Source organism: Chrysoperla carnea, chromosome 1, assembly GCF_905475395.1.
Source record: "Chrysoperla carnea chromosome 1, inChrCarn1.1, whole genome shotgun sequence".
In the NCBI taxonomy this organism is placed as follows: Eukaryota; Metazoa; Arthropoda; class Insecta; order Neuroptera; family Chrysopidae; genus Chrysoperla; species Chrysoperla carnea.
Genome location: NC_058337.1, coordinates 67,017,348 through 67,033,657, shown reverse-complemented (window position 1 = coordinate 67,033,657; position 16,310 = coordinate 67,017,348).

Here is a 16,310-nt window from a genome sequence, read left to right as displayed (position 1 = left end):
CATTTAACTAAGTAACAACTAAATAACTGACTATAACTGACTTCATTTTTATAACATTATCAGATGGAAAACTTGTTGAAAAATCAACAATACCTACTCTTAGTGCATTTTCATTTTCAATAGTTCAACTGCATAAATGGTGGATATCATTGATAGTTATTCATGTAAGGCTATTTACTTATCTCGGTGGATTATTGACTTCTTCAAAATATAAGGTTACAATGCCGTATAATTCTTCGTGAAGAATATTTATTGCAACACGCGTCAATATGCAACGTAGTTAAAGTCGTAAAGTTGGCTCTTAATGTGATTTTGATCTGTACCTTTATGTTAAAGCCACTAAATTAAATATCATTATACAATATAGAGATTTGCTCAAAGTTTCAAGTCAATTGGATATAACGAGGTTATTAAAATTGAAACAAACAAAAAAATTGAAACAAATTCCATTCATTTTGAAATTTTTGCAGAGTAGATTACGGAGAAATTTTACAAAAAATACAAATATATGGGATTTTGCAAAAGCAGTTCAAAAAGGTTCGTTTCCATAATACCACAAGTCACAAGTGCACTTGTTGAAAGTGAACTAATGGCTTTTTAAAAGTGAGTTTTATACTTGAGGGCAGTACACATTTAAAAAATAAGCTATTGTAGCGCCACTTTCTCCTAAATTGATTGTGAGCCATTCAGGCTTCCGAACAATCATAATAACTTGATAAACGAAAATAAAAACAAAAAATTAATTACAATATTAATACCATCTTGCATCGGGCTTGTTATTTAATAATACATCATTTATAACGAAAGGAGCATAATTCCTACCGAGTATCCCACTAAACCTCTCGTTTCGACTTGACTGGCCTTATATTCTACTAAAGAACACTTTTAGCCTCTTATTTTAAATAAAAAATTGTAATTGTTGTACCGTTCGCAACGAACGGAAACTAAACATATTTCACTTTGGCCTAAATAGTATTAAATATGATGTATTATTATAAATAGTATCTTGACATAGATATGAATACCTATGTATTGGTTGGTTCCAAGTTTTCAATCTTGGTCTAATAAATTTGATGGCTGTAATTGCTCATCGTACGTTCAATAAAATTTTGTGCCAAGTATATAGTGCTAACTAACTATGTATATAATAGCATATAAAAACAAACTTATTAATTAGCAAAATCTTGGTTGCGTATTTAATTATTCTACTTAATATTTTAATTAATTATCTGTTGTAAAATCATTGTTAATTAATGATTTTTTTTACACAAAATTTTTTTAATCTGATATTTTATTAGCATTTTTGGTCATGGTTTTGTTCGCCTAGATGTTTTTGTACTAAAAAAATTTTTACCACCTTTAAAATTTTCTCAATATTTTTAATTAAAGTTCACAATGTGAACATAGTGGAAATTGTTTTTCGGCGAAGCTGTAGGCGTAGACGTAAATATTTTGCACAAGATTTCGATGTATTTATAAATGTTCTCATGCAGACAATAGAGCATGCGCTAGATTGAGTTGAGAGTGCAAAAATATAGGACCGCATTTTGTTTATTGATTCCTGTTCGCAAAAGCTAATAGATTAATATTCCGTTTGTAAACCTTTCTGGAGTTTTTCCAAACATTAAACTGTAAATATTTCAAAAACGGTGAACCTTAGGAAAAATTGCAGGATGCCTTTTTGACGTAAAATTACCCAAAAAACCTTGGGTAGCTTTATTTGGTTAAGAAATGGCAGTTGACTGTTTCTGTAGAGGGGGAGTTTCTGGCAACATCCGAAATATTAATCTATAAGCTTTTCTGAATTTAATTAGCGCCCGCTCTATAATATAATCATAATTTCATTTTGTTTTTCGTTTTTATATTTTATTTATTTTAATATCGCCCTTAACTAATATTTATGACTTGTAACCTCCTTCTGAATGAAGCCTCTTGTTTTAAGAATTTTCAAATTGTAAGATATGAGCATGGAAACTTCCCCTAAAACATTATGTGTTTGTTGGTATACGTATATTGGCAGTCTTCATATGTGATTATATTTACAAAGTTTGGGCGCTAAGCTTTACGTAGTTCAGAAAGTTGAAGTTTACTTATTGTTTTATATTAGCATTATTGTTTTGCATTTAATATGGTCCATTTATTCTGAACGCCTCAAGCTTCTTCATAAACTTGTTCACATATGAATACGTTTTAAAAGCTTTTTTCAGTTTTCGGTCCATTATGTTGAATTCAAATTTGTCTTTGAAAACGATTTATATAGCTTATAAGTTTTAAGATCAAAAATTAAATTTAATGCTTCAGCGTTTTCACTTATAACATACTAGCTGTTACCCGCCCGCTTTGCGTGGCGTAAAATATACCCGCTTTGCTGGGCAACATCCCCACTTGCACCCCTCCCTCCACATTTCCTCGCGTTGGATAACATTTTTGTAATGTACACGTCATGCTCTTTTATTTGATACCCCACTTAGGTATATTTGTAAATATTCGATATTTCCTTCCCACTTTCTCGCTACACCTTTCTACCCTCCGAAGGTTAAAAAAATTTCTAAATATAATTTAAAACATTCTGACCAAGTTTTGAACTATTAAAAGCCATAATTTAAAAATATGAATTTTTTATTCATGAACACCCCCGCAACCCCCCTTGTGGGTGGAATTTCGTAAAATCCGTTCTTAGCTGACCTCTACTTGGCAAATAGAATATTCCTGCCAAATTTCAAGTCTCTAGGTCTTATAGTTCCAGAGATATCGTGATGAGTGACTATCTATCTATATAGATCTATAGAAAGTCTCCTATATATTTATAGATTCATCATACGAGCTGCCATTAAATTTCTATTTCGCTACGTATTTATAAATTTTTGTAAATGACACCAAGGAAACAGCGAAATTATCACTAAAGTAGCAGCAGGTTAATTCATATCAGATAATAGTTGAAATAAGTTTTTATTACAACAAATAAGGTCGTTGAGTGCATTTGAAATATTCTATTTACAAAAACTGCACGGGTGATTCCAAAAGTTTCGAGACTACTAATAGTGAACCTATACATATCAAACATTAAAGGCTGTACGTCAAAATTCTATGAAATTTCGATAAATGGTTCTCAAAATATTAACGCTGTTAACTGTTAAATTTTTTTACGTCCCTCATCCCAGCTTGATTATTCCAATGCATGAACAAATTTTCTACTAACCCCATGATTATTTTTTAATTTTTTCCTCGTAGCTGCCAGATGTAGGTAATAAAACGTTTTCCCGATTATCTACGCACTTTCTAAACCAATATCCTATTTGATTAAACCCCTTTTAAAAAACATCAAAAAATTGATTAGCTAAAGAATTTATGATGAAATTGATGACATAACCGACCTTAGTAACAAAGAACATTATACTCTACACTAACACGACAAATTTGTTCCGATAGAAGATGTTAGAATATGTTGTAGAAAATGATGTTCAAATGATCTTAGAACCGTCTCATATCACACAAATACTAAAATATAACCTAAAACTATATAAATAAATATTACCCTTGTGAATATTCACTAAAACATACTATCCATCCAAATACTAGGCAGACTAAACGGGGTGAAGAGTCATCATTTTCATCTTTAACGGGAACTCTTGAATGTCTATAACACAGGGTGTTAAATTCCCTAAGAAATACAAAGAAATACTTACTACAACAGATAAGTATGTACATATACATCTTATCCGATGACCAGTAATGCATGTCATTGTTGTAGGCGTTATTTTTGACCTCCCAAATGGTCGCTAAAGGGACCAAATAATGATAACATTTATTTAAACCTTTTGAGGGTTCTACTTACAATACTATTTTATTATATGTGCGTATGATTGTATGTGTTATCTTATTTTTAGTAGTATTTCAATTGAGTGACAATAATTTTAGGGATCATATAATTATTGACAGGTAATAAATAATAAAATATTGAAAATATTTAAAGATCTTATGCCAGGCATGGGCAAACGTGGCGTAGAGAAATCCCTCAGACAACTGTAACTAACATACGAGTAAGACAGTGATAAACTAATCAGTGACAACCAAAATTACGAGTAAGACAGAGAGACAGCATTTTTTTTCTACCTATCTCATTACTATTAGAGAAACTGAGATAGGTAGAAGAGTCTTATACCCGTCACGCTTCCACCTCTATGAGCAATAATTAAAATAACTCGCCCACGCCTGTCTTATGCCAACAGTTTATTCGTTAACTGATAGATATCATGAATTTAAGAAATGTAATTTGAATATCTAGCACTCATCAAGACTTACTTCTAGAAGTCTACACGATAAGAAATTTTTTGTGGGCATCACTATATTAGTACCGGTGTGAAGGCCATAACGGGTACTGGTATTGAGGAAATAGTAACATTAGCAATAGTTATGGGGGACGCTTCAATGCAGTATGTCCGTTCGGCCCATACTGGTTGCCGATACTTGCAATAATTCTGGCGGATAGCCCTATTCAATATTACTGATAGCATTGTAGTAAACGCCAAGCATTTCTTCAAGTTTGAGAAGAACCGTCATGGCTTGAGAAGGCAAGCAAGCACCTACAAGATAAAATCATCATTTTACAGTTTTTCATATTTCACAGAGAAACGACACAAGATTTCGAAAATTAAGGATACCTACTAAAGACAATAATCCCAATTAAATAATGTGAATATTGCGTAAGATTGAGTATATTAGCTGAAACGATCCATCAATCGCATGCAATTGATTCTGTCAATTCCCTGTTAAAGTGCAAATTTCGCATTTGCCCAAGACATTCTATGGTATTTACAAATACAAAGTTATGGGATTGATGAAAAGTACCAAAAGCTAAAGCTAATTGGTATAGTAGTTTTTGCTAGATGTAATTTAGTTATAATGAATGCTTGCCGATAAAGATGTATATTATAAAAATTCTCTTTCATGAATGAATCAGATAACAACTCTATATATAATTTTATATTTAAAATAGATATAATTATTATTCGCAGAAAATGCACTCTCAACAATAATTATAAAAATTTTCTAACCATTTTTATTACATAAATATAATTGTTAATTATATAGAAAAGTTTATTCTTGTGTATAGTAAATTAAATAGAAATACAAATACTAAATACACAGTGTTTCAAACATTTGGGTCCAGAAAACTCGTATGAGTATTTAGCTTACAACACCGACAACGCTTTCTGTTTATACACAAGCGAAATCGAGGTTTTATTAAAGCACAAAAACGCTTCATAGAATCAAAGATTCTCTAGTGTGTAGTTTGCTAGATTTCACTGCTTTCAAACATGGTAACTACGGCCTTGATTTCCCGAAATAGTTAACAGGGTGAAATTGAAATCTTGTGCTTAGGTGGATAGACTTATCTTCCATTTCATGTGTTGTTGGAAAACCAAGGAACAACGCTTTAACAAGCATTTTGGTATATGACAGGAATGTCTGAATAAAGTCTCCTTTAGACTGACGGGAAAACTAAAACTTCGCTGCCTTTAACAGTCATTGTGAACAGACTTAAAAGACAAAATGTGCTAGATTTAAAATTTAGATTTATTTAACATTATCATTAGGTTAAGGCAATTAATATACTTAGTTTAAGCATATTAAGATGATCACCAGTGGGTAGGTTACCGTTCAAGTGAACCTTTTAGCCACTAGATCTTGTTATAGCTCTTTAAAAAACTGATAATAGAAAATAGGAATCAATAAAAAATTTGGATTATCGAAAACACCGGCATGAACAAAATTTATCTTTATTTAATTTTATGCGAAATGTTTTTGTAATGTACAGTTTTAATCTTTCTCAATCAATGTCTCATATTATAACTGTGCAAAAACTAAATAAAGCATTACAAATGTGGAAGTTGTACCTTTTATACTTTGTTTTTCTGCCAGTATAATTGTTGTCAACAAAGAAATCTCGTTTTAAATTACATATTTTGACAGAAGAGACAAAAGCTCTCCAAACGCCAAATCAAAAAAGCTTACCAATAGTTATAAAGCTTGAAATTTGTACCTGTAATCAATACAAAGCGTAAGGTAAAATTATCTTTCCCGGATAAATTGAAGCAAAAAATGCCTTTCTCGATTTAATGAACACCTATACTATTTTTAAGCGTAACGAACTTGGGACTACACTTAATATACTATGATATATATCATATATACATGGTATAATAATTTAAGAATTCACTTTTCTTCATGGAAATTATTTATTGTCAAATGAATGGCTCGGTGGTGGACATTTACAGCCTTAAGGCAGACTCATCTCGTATATATTTATTCTACGCATATTGTATTTAATAATTATTATTAGATTCGGTTAAAAAAGTAATAAAATTAATCATACCACCATAAAATAATAATTAACACTAATAAATAATTACCGTAACAATAAAAAAAACAAAGTTATAATAAGTGTATGTGTGGTAGACAACAAACTTCATAGCTCTAAATGCCATGGTATAATTATTTTGTAAATATTATAAAAATAAAAAAGTTATTATACATACATGTTACATTATTATAGATTTACAATTACCCGCATTTAATTGAACAGAACATTGAGTGCGCACATATGTAAATGTTGTAATTGAAATAATTTTTTTGAAGATCAAGAAATTTAACTATTTGTGATTAATCATCATACAGGTTGATACATTAATTAGTATGATGTTCAATTTATTGAATAAATTAAATTTCGTTATCACTACCATAATGAATCTTTTAAGAATATTACAAAAGTATCTTTGCGTTTGTTTGTTTTGCAAATTTATTAGATACATTGTAATTACATATTTCTGATTATATTTTCGATTCCGATATGTTTAGTTTGGGCCCATTAATACTCGTCCTAATTGCATGACAAAAAGATCAAAAAGTGACCAGAATAATAAAGTTTATTTTATTAACCGGCTTCAAAAAAAAGGAGGTTATCAATTCGACTGTATTTTTTTTATGTCTGTTACCTGAGAACTTTCGACTGGGTGAACCAATTTTGATGATTATCTATTTGAAAGCGGGTGCTTCCCGTGTGGTCCCATTTCATTTTGGTCCAGTTGTGACAACGGCACCCATGAGAAAACCATAAAAGTCTTAAATTTGCATTAAGTATGCACGACAAGAGGGCGAATTACTCAATATCACGGCAACCGATTTCGATTATTATTTTTTTAGTGACAAATTAGTTAGTGTACTTCAGATTCACTAAAAAACACAAAATAAAAAAACTAAAAAAAACAAAAAAAAATCCGACTTCAAAAGAAAAACTTTTCCAAAACAAATTAATATGCACTAAGAAGTAAAAAATAATGATAATGTAATGTAGTTACAATTATTATTATTTTTGGAGTCGGTGTTATCCAAGCTAATGTAGCAAGCTTTTCTGTCAAAGTTGTTTCCTTGGCTGACACCGACTCCAAAGCAACAATAATTGTAACTACATTATATTATCGTTATTTTTTACCTTAGTGCATATTAATTTGTTTTGGAAAAGTTTTTCTTTTAAAGTCGGTTTTCTTATATTTAAATATTTATTTTTCTTATTTTCACAAAAATTCTTTTTGTGAAAAGATTTTTTTTTTGATTTTCCTAATTGGTTTACTTACTTGCACTTTTCCAGAAATCTTTCTGAAAATAAAGTTATTGATTCATTATAAGTAAATATGACATTATTCATTTTAAGTGAATATGAGATTTTGAATCAACGATAGTTTTGGTAACAATAGCGAGGATACCTTAATTTTGTTTCCAATTGCGTCCCTTCATATTTCAAATCGAACACATTGCAAACAAATTAATTCTTTTGAAATTATTCCCAGAAATATTAACAAGCGTTAACCCGCATTATTTGATTCCTTTACGTTGCTTGCATATTTACATACAAATTGTCATATTGACTAGAGCTACAACTTAATTTTTAGCTGCCACGATCATACTTAATCTATCGTAACTTTACACTGTTTGTTCTTCTTGTGGCAATAATATTTTTTCCTGGATTGTCATGGTGTATATCGCATAATACTGCCAGTCCACTTACTGTTTAAGAAATTCAAGAGATTCTGAAATTTAGGAAATTCAAAAGATCTTGTTTAATGAATGACAAATTTAAATTATCAAGATATATGGTGATTTGAAACAAAATTTCAAATTCACCCCAATCAATTATTTTGTTTTAAGAATTAGTTTTTCGACTACAATGTAGTCAACATCAGTATGTATTAGCTGTTTGTAATTAGTATCATTTAAAGAAGCAAATCATCCACTAATTTAGAGACGAGTAATATTCCTCTGGAGAATAATTTCGATTGGTAAATGTACACTGATGATGACTACATTGTAGTCAAAATGTGTAAAAGGAATTTGAAGTTTGAAATTACATATTATTTCCTGAGGTGTTTGGATTTCTTCCGATGAATATTTTTGTAATGGAAGTAGTTAGTTAACAAGAGCAGAATAAAGGATCACCCGTATGAATACGATAGATATCATCAACAAACAAACAATACACCTGTTGTAAAAATAATACGTTGTGTGCCTTTCAAGCTTGTAAATAAATATTATGTACATATTTTCATAATCCATAAAAATATTATTATAATTTGACACAAGAAAAAAAATTTTTAATTATTTTAACATTTTAATATAATTTCAATATAAAAGAAATAATTGCAAAATGCTGCCATAGTTCGCTAATGGGGAGCAAATTAGTTTTGCTCTCCATTACTCAAAACTCTGAATCTCACAGCTCAGAACTTTGAAAGTAATAAGCATCCGGCTTCCCGTTTTTTGTAACAACGGTGCAAGTTTTGGCTTCATCTTAATTACATACCGAAGTCTTTGATATCCAAAATTTACTTTTTCAAATAATACATGAATGAGTATTTAATGGAGTGTTTCTAAATTAAAATCAAGAATTGTCTTTTTTTCCCATAATTAATGATTATAAATATCCCTAAAAAGAAATCACAAATTCGTATTTTAATAATGTAGTAACGACAACTGAATTTTTGAACTGTTAATGAATATTGAAGAAAATTCTGAAAAATCTAAAAGGAGAAATACAATGGAAGAGCCAAGCCAAAAAAATTCGTAGAATTTACTAAAGCTGATCATTTGAGGTTTGGTTATAGTAGTTGTGAACAGGGGTCAGATATATGCTATCGAAACGGTGCAGTTTTACGTGGTACTAAAATGAATTTACTAAGCCTGAAAATTGTTATACAGATTGTATATTGCGTATAAATAACGGTTATGGTTGTCAGTCAGTTAGGTGTTAGAACAGGGCTGGTTACTCAGCCCTTATTTATGAACAATAAATAGCTAAGATTCATTTATGAATTCCGTGGTATTTAAATGAATTTATTAAAGCTTAAAATTGTAATACAGCTTGTATATTGCATAAAGATAACAGTTATGACAGTTAGTCAGTTAAACGTTAGAACAGGACTGGTCGGTCATCCCTTATTTATGAACAAAAAATAGATAAGATTCATTTATGATTTCCGTGGTATTTAAATATATTTATTAAAGCTGAAAATTGTGATGAATCCATCACGCTGTTGGTTCAACGTATAAAGTTCAAAGCTACCTACCAATATTTAAAATCCTTTTGCTTCTATTCGTATGTTCTATAATAAGGGCTTCTATATATTGATTTTTATTCTTGTGTATCTTCAAAATAAAACCAAAACGAAAAAGCTAAATATACCGAAATATCGATAAGTTAACACCTAAAATTGGATTTCTTCACCTTTCTTGAAAAAATGGAAATGAATGTTAGTTCTATTGTAGTATTTGGCTCATGCAATTCAACATTTAGTAAAACAAGTACTCATTCCTCTGTCCTTTTTTTCTGCATAGGGTTTGTGAAGTTATTTATTAAAGAATGTAATTTATCAAAAGAGATCATTGTTGATTCATTGTTCGGTCAAGTAAATTCAACTTTATTGAAATTATTTGTTATGTGTACTCGTAAGTTTATATGCCCGTTTATCTGTACGTCTGTCTGGCCATGACGCGATCCTTTCTTACCAAGAAGAACTGGTAGACATTCTGTCGTGTTATATATTATACTATAGAAGAGTATTTTATGTAAACCCTATTATAAACTGTCTGATTCCTTTTTAAAATATTCAAGGAATTTGTGATTTTCTTGTATGTACGAAAATAAATCACATTATTTTTACTTACAAGAATATTTTTTATGGGTTTAGCTTTTTCTTTTGGGTGGTACAATTTGGTTCACATTGATTAACCTACGCTAAGGATAAGCGTACTTTATGACAGGGTAGAAATTTGCTCATTGACACCAAAAGTCAAGCAGAATTTAAAAAGAAATTGATTATCGCTAAAAATAATTTGAACAACTGTAACAGTATTTAAACGATTTTGACATTAATGCTCGGTGTTTACAATTACTGCTCTCTTTTTTAAGAGGAACCTCTCTTAATAATTTAGTAATTTTACTGGAGTTTTCTAAGAAGATGAAAGGTTATCAATATATGCAGATGCTAAACTCAAAGAGAAATGTCCTTTTCTTAAAATATCATTGATGACCAATGTGGATCTGGGGACAAGTTCATTCGAGCGGAGACCAATCACACAATCTCACAATTAATCGAACCCTCAACCAGTATTTTATCCAACAAAGCCATCGAAATACACGGCACGTGTGTAGTTCTTGTATAGCTTGAAGCCACGCATTTATTTTGAGTCGGTTTTACTATTAACCCACCAAAGATTACTTTGATTTATAAGTTTATACTTTTACCAAATGACCAAAACCAATAATAACATTTTTTTTGTGTCAAACATAAAACAAGTGAAATTTACAAAATTTAAAAAAATCCCGACAAATTTTTCGGGTACGAAACCCTAAACTCGCACTTGAAACATATATAAGAACACGCTTCATTAAATTACCTTTTAAGTTATTTGAAGATCTTCGCCACTTTTTTAGTTTTTTTCGGGCACAGAACAAAAATATTAAAATCGGTTCATCCGTTTAGGCGCTACGATGCCACAGACAGACACCCACAAAGACACACACATATAGCCGTCAAACTTATAACATCCCTTTTTTATTAGTTCGGCGGTTAAAAAAACCCATGAATGGGGATCGAATCCTCAACTTTTGACTATTCCGAATCAAATTTTCACTTAATTTGACAAAGAGTTGAATGCAGCTATTAACACCTGAGCAGCTCAGTTGTTAAAAGACTTTGTCCTGATTAAAAAGGTTTTGGGTTCGCTGTACTCCCATTATACGGTAACTGACAGCTAAAAACGAAATTTTTTTTCAAATCGAAGATAATTTACTCTCATACAATAAAGTGGAAATAGAGTCCTCCTAAGCAATTCAGAAGAATTTGTTTATAAAATATCATATAAATTCCAATTAAAATTTTTGTAGCTTCTGAATGCAAGCCTTTGGACACTTTACTTTATATACGCTCAATTGACGATCCAGAAAATTTAAGTAACATAATAAACAGTTGTATAATAGATTTTCTTTGGAATTTTAAATGGTATAAAATAATTCCTATGACTTGTTTTTCTTAGGAAACAATTCATTGATTATAATTTATTAAAGGGGCAAAATTGAAAAACTATAAAAATTATTCAAGAGAATAATTTATTAGTTATTTGTTTTCGATTTTTTTTTCGAGGATGTCATTTGTCTCCCCTAGACTAGTACCCATTTATGTGTTTTTTTTTTTACTTTTAACAAATCGTTGTGTCCAATTTATCTGACATAAATCTGATTACCACCACAATGGTTTATCGCCAAATATTCCCACTTTCTTACTGTAATGAAAACTCCTTAAGCTCTTACCTAATGGTCAGTACATTTCTCATACCATTAGTACACACAAAATAGTTTGTCTACAATAGTATGATAATACTATCTAAGACTTAAATGTATTTTAGTAGTTCAGTTCTGTAATAACAAATGTACGACCTAGCGAATTACTTTTTCTGACTTTTTTATCATTTTAAAACTTTTTTTCAGCCATTTTTTGGAGGGATAATGGATAGTCACAAACCAAACCTTATGGAAACATAATGCAGTTTTCTTAAATAATTATCTGTTTTTGATTTTTGTCCCACCTGCTATGTTTTACTCTTTTTATCCATAAAAATTTTAAACGCAATTGAATTCTTCAAAACGCCACAAAAATAGTTCTAAATCAAGTCTCCATTTTCGCCGATTAATTCATGGAAATACAGTTTCGTGATCGCATTAATGTTTAGGTGTTTGGATCATTTTGAAAACTAAATTGCAAAAAAGTATTTTAACAGTTTTAAACAAGTAACTAAAGAAATAATGGAAGAGCTGGGCCAAAAAAAATTAGTTGAATTTACTAAAGCTGATCATTTGAGGATTTGTTATAGTAGTTGTGCACACACAAATATTGCGGTCAGTCAAGCAACGATAGAACAGGGGTCAGGGATATCCTATCGTAATCGTTAAATTTTACGTGGTACTAAAATGAATTTACTAAAGCTGAAAATCGCTATACAGATTGCATATTGCAAATAAATAATAGTTATGACTGCAAGCCAGTTAGGTGTTAGAACAGGGCTGGTCAGTCAGCCCTTATTTATGAACAATAAATAGGCACCTCAGATTCATTTATGATTTCCGTGGTATTTAAATGAATTGACTAAAGCTGAAAATTGCTATACAGCTTGTATATTGCAGATAAATAACAGTTATGATTGTCAGTCAGTTAAACAATAGAACAGGGCTGTTCAGTCAGCCCTTATTTCTAAGCAATAAATAGGTAATAGTAATAGGTACTGATTTTCGTGGTATTTAAATGAATTTATTAAAGCTGAAAATAATTAAATTTTTAAAGCTTAAAAACAAAAAAGCCGCAAAAGTCGTTCTTTCCGGCATCAAATGCGGCCAGAAAGTAGGTACTTTCGGCTAGAGGATATATACAAAATGTTTCATTAAAATGTAACATTACTGAGATATTACATGTAAAGTAACATTTTTACATACATCGCTTCAAATTTTGTTATATAAACGAAGTACACACAATAAATGAAATCCCTTTTCCTCATTTGTTTTCAATAATGATGAATGTAAACATACTAAGTGGACATAGTTGGGACAAATAACACATATTATACATGTATATGGGAGTATTCTACTGGTTCCACCCGTGTTATTTGAGAAGAAAAGAAAACCAACAAATGTGTCAATATGTCACAGACTTATTCCGGGGGAATTGTCCAGCATTTTTTTATTACCCTTTTTTTTTTGTCTATACTAAACAAATGTGTTTGTAAGAAGATTTACTAAATCGTATATATTTACTAGGAAAATTTCTGTTCTTTTATATAAAAGGTCACTTCTTGTAATTTTTTTCTTCTTGGCAAATTGATTATGTATTAGAAAGACATATTGAATTTAAATTGACCACAAGGGTGTGTTTGACTTTGTAAATTTTCTTTGCTATATATTTTCTCTTTTAATGTTTGGAAATTTTTTTATTAACATTTTCGTATTTATGAAAAAAGCTTATTCTGCAACAGCAAAATTAAACAACCCCTAAGAGTACGGTTCCTTAATGCGTAAGTCTGGCCAGTGCTTTTTGATGCTAAAATGCTGCAAATAATAAATGAAAAACGACAATTAGTGAGCCAAATAAAGAAAAGGCATTGTTCAAATCTTGGTTCACATAATGCGTTCAGAAAAACATAGTGCAGAACAATGGATAAACTCCAGAAGAAAAGAACCAGGGGCAGAAAAAAACATCATGGCTGGATAACATCATAAAATAGACCAACATTTAATTCAACCACATCAACCGTAGTGTTAGTAACATTAAATGGAACAAAGTGATCTCCAACGTCCTCTATGGGATAAGGAACGGTTGATTGATTCGCATTTGATATTTTTACATATATTTTTCTTAGGTACTGAATGTTAAAACCTTAGCCTATGACACGAACATATTATATAGAGGTCATTTTTCATAATGGAATTGTAACAAATCCTTTGTTTCGAATTTTTTTGCAACATAAATTACAAATTTTTATTTTAACGGTAACAAGCCAAAATAATTCGTACACCAAATAAAAAAACAGCTTATTTATTCAGGTTGTGAATGAGATATAATCCAGAAATGGATTTAAAACAAATGAAAACCAACAATTGATTGAGTTACTTGTTAAAATACCATGTATAGACAGTGTTCATTACGCGTTCATTTGGTTTTTTACGTCAAATAAAGAAAGATAAACAAACACATACATTATATATGTAACGTATAAATTTAAAATATAAACAATAGGTACCTGCACCAATTGGTACGTACTAGTAATGTTTCTAAGCTAATTTTGCATCCTCACGAGTAAACAGTGTAAACGGGTTAACAGTAAAAAGTTGTTTATTTTTTTATAAGAAACATTTTTTACATTTAAACATTTGTTCTATCTCTAACGGTTCAAAAGTTGGTTCAAGAACCAATTGACCTATGTTGCTTACGAACTCGACCGCACTTTTTACGTTGTGAACACGCTTTTAAATTATCGTGTCGATAGACGAACATACATCTAAATATGGAGTTATTAGTTGATTTTATGAACCTATACCAAGCGTTACAAAGTTGGTATTAAACTTAGTATACCTTGATATTTCATATGTACATGGTATAAAAACATGGAATCACTCCAACAAATGAGTCATTTAACAATCAGAATCTTTTGTGCTTATTTAATAAGAACATAATTTTTAATATAATTATATTTATAATTTTTTATGTGCATAATCCGCTACTATAGTTTATTCTAGTACTCCCAATTCACCAAGTTTAGATATATTATATCCCATATACTATTATAATATAGCCGTAACTCCGTAATATAGTTTTGAGTATCACTGTTATTAAAACAAACAGTAACTTTGTGATGTTATTTTTAACTGGTAATATTATTATTTCAAGAACGATATCTTGTTGATAAATCTATTTCTCACCATTTTAAAAGTATAAGTGAGTGCACCTTAAGACCAGATATTATATCATATAACTAAATATATGGTACAATTTTAGATTATGTGTGTAAGTTCTGGGGTTCGAACACCTGCCTACCTTGTTGATGTTGAATAAAGCGGGGAAAGTACAGTACCTTAGATCAAAACTTTACTGCCTTTTATTTTAATTTTTTTAATACAACAATGAAAATTGTCTCTTGTTATAGCACTCGTGTTTTTATATACTTTGTACTTTTTAACCTCCGAATCAAAAAATGGGGTGTTATAAGTTTGACCGCTATTTGTGTCTATGGCATCGTAGCGTTTTAGCGGGTGGGCTGATTTGAATTTTATTTGTTTCGTTTGAAAGGTAATTTAATGAGAAGTGTTATTAGCTATGTTTTAAGTGTGAGGTAAGGTCCCGAACCCAGATCAAATAAAAAATAGGCGATGATCCTGAAAATCGTTGCAGTTTTGAGATGGATCTAAGGGAAAAGATTTTTTAATTTAGAGTGTTCATAAATACGTTTAAAGTGCAAGTTAAAGGTTCCGTAATTTTTCGGAGGTTTTTTAAATTTTGTAAATTTAAGTTGTTAAAAATTTGAATATTAAACAGATATCAGTAAAATGTCATGATTCATGATTTAAGATTTTTAATGCATGGTACAATGTCGTCATTTTCTACGGATCACGACATTTTATACCTAAGATTATCCCCACTGATTGTACCTAACTGCTCATTTCAGTTAGCAATCATAAAAGTTGACTGTAAGGAACCGCATTATAAAATGTATGTTATTGAAACATGAAATCCCTTCAAGTTTTTATCGGTAAACTCTTCACCAAGGTTGAATAAGCTTTCTTTTATGGTAAACTATAACAAAAAAGAATTGTAGCAAAATTAACCTCCTGAATAGTTTACGATATGTACCGAGAAGCAAAAACAAAAATGTAATTATTAAAAACTCAACTTCTAAGAAACAGAACAGAAATATACATGTAATACATGTATTTTCTTCGCTCAATTTGAAACAGAAGCGTAATCATCGCTTCGTCTATTCAGACAGATTGCCTACATTCTACGAATAGTTTCTAAAAAGGCTTCTTTGATAGTAATTTTATTAAGACATAGTTTACTTGCTAGAGGGGAAGAACCGAGAGAATGATTACTGACGTGTATGTATTTGCTTTCAAGTAAAATAAAAATAACTTATTTCAAGTGTAAATACCATATAAACCAATAAAAAAAATTTTGTAAAAAATATAACTGACGAAAAATGCCAATCAATAATAA